Consider the following 2,219-nt stretch of genomic DNA (forward strand, 5'->3'; position numbering starts at 1 on the left):
GTATTGAGCTAGGAATATTAACCACTTTTAAAATTTCAGATAAGTGAATATAAATCATGTCTATATTTATATGTGTATGTGCAGACACATGGCTGTTAGTGCTTACCTACACTAGAAACTTTTTATGTAATTGTTTTAGTATAAGAAAGGTATGCAGCTTGTAGAGGCAGTTTGCACTGTAACATGGATCTTTACTTCCTCTGCCTCTGTCAGAGAAGAGTAACTGCCTTAACCAGATTGGAAATCAATTTCACCAGAGTGTGAAATTGTCGTTTAAAACCTCATCGTGTTTCAGGACACAGCTCCTACTTGAGCACATAATGTATTTAGACCCGCAGCAGCTTTTTGGGGGCGGAGAAGAAAAGCTGTCTTAAAGTTGGGGTTTTAGAAATATGCTATGTCTTCAACATAAGGAAATTCACTAGGCCATTGCACACTCAAATGGAAAATGTCTATGTTGGTTTTTGCTCTCCAGTGGAAAGTGCTCCCCATAAAACTGGGCTGCGCAGGGATTTATCGATAGAATTTTGGAGAATGGGTGTGGGGGGTGGGATTCGATAAAGAAGATTTAAAAAAACTAACCAAAAAATCTAGTGAAGACTAGATTTTCTATCTGCCATAGGGATGGTTAAACTTGAGGGGCTTCAGAAAATGTGGCTGTATGAATGAGGGTTGAACTCTGAAATATCACCCCAGCATTTGTATGGATTACTGGGAGTTTGAACTCTTCCTGTTTTGAATAGTGTCTCAGCTGGAGGAAAAACATCTCTTACCAATCACGTCACATCCCTGTGCCCATTAGCAGCAAATTTTTGTGTGGAATATGAACACAAGGAAAGCAATTAAAGTATTTTTAGCATTTTTAAATGAAACTAGCATTGGGAAGATGACTAGTCTATAGGGAGCAGACTATTGAGGAACCCTTTTAGAAGGTATCCCAAATTAATATTTAGCTCATGTGGTACAATGTCATTGTAGTTCATGTTATATACTAGTGAAATCTTTTCAGCTGAGAGGCAGTATCCATTTATCCTAGCAGGGAATTTGACCTTTGGATCTTCAGGATTGCTGCCATTGTTCTGCTTATATCTTTTTTATATCTTCATAATAAGGCAATTCCCCAGGCTGAGGGAAATGGCAGTCCCAGATTTCTGCCGTTTCAGGTGTCAGTTTTGAAATGATTCCCTACCACCTTCAGGGTATTGCTCATGCATTTTTGGTTTGGTTTTTTTGGTTTGTTTTGTTGTGATAGAACATGAAATTGGCTATAAATGTAGCAGTTGTGCCATTTAAAGCACATATACGCGCTTCAATTTTCTTTTGTCCCACGGTGTTCCTATTCTTAGCTTAGCCAGTGTAGAGGGTATCTTTCATCAGGCATTTGTGCTGAGGGCAACCAAATGCAGAGTGTACACCATGACTGATTTAACCAGGCAGGACTTTGTAACATCCTGCTTTTTCCTCTCGATGCCTTGGAGCTGGTCAGTGATAAGTACACGTGAGGGTGTGAATGAGTTGAATTATGCTATAGAGGAGCAAGGGCTGGGAGTGATAAACGGGGTTCACAGCACAATTTAAAGCACCTAATAGGAGATCCAAGTAAACGGTTTGTGGTAGGAAATTGCACCGCTGATGAAGTAGTAACTGGAAAATCCAGACCTCTCCCTCCTGCTTCCAGCTTAGTCCTGCCTCAGGGGAAGTGACTGTCGCTGACAGGGAAGGGTAGTGTGGTAAGAGATGAACAACAGTTACTTAGGGCTTATATTAGGAAAGGCTTTATTGCTAATACCTAGAGCTTGAATTAGCACCGGGTTTCAGAAACAAACTGAATGCATATTTCCTGTCTGCTCAGAGTGGGAGAAGGAATCTTTGGTGTTTCAAGAGTTACCTTTTGGTTTTCTGTCCTGTGCTAAGATAGGAAATGCTGCTGATGCTGTACGTTGCCTTAACTTAAAATTTTGCATGATGTGTCATAAGACTTGATGTCTCAGGTATTTAATTTTCTAATCTTCTTTCTTCTTCCCTTTGCAAAAAAAAATTAATTAGTTTCTGGCTCAGTCAGAGGAGTTCTCAATGTCTTATTAGTATAGCATGCTTACAAATAACCCAAAACTATTGAGATTAGGAGTGGCAAGGGAGTGTTACTAAAATCTTTCATGTGCTTCTTCTGGAATGCTGTTACCCTCCCCCCAACTTTTATGCATTAGCATCCTGTTGTC

General features: G+C 39.8%; 1 protein-coding gene across 4 annotated transcripts in view; it reads left to right on the forward strand.

Moving 5' to 3' along the window:
• The window catches only part of HERC3 (HECT and RLD domain containing E3 ubiquitin protein ligase 3), a 48,864-nt gene that overhangs the window by 2,196 nt on the left and 44,449 nt on the right, over nucleotides 1–2,219 (forward strand). The window lies entirely within an intron of this gene.

The sequence above is a fragment of the Empidonax traillii genome, unplaced genomic scaffold (assembly GCF_003031625.1).
Source record: "Empidonax traillii isolate 1590-97213 ecotype Southwest subspecies unplaced genomic scaffold, ASM303162v1 scaffold340:size591717, whole genome shotgun sequence".
Classification (NCBI taxonomy): Eukaryota; Metazoa; Chordata; class Aves; order Passeriformes; family Tyrannidae; genus Empidonax; species Empidonax traillii.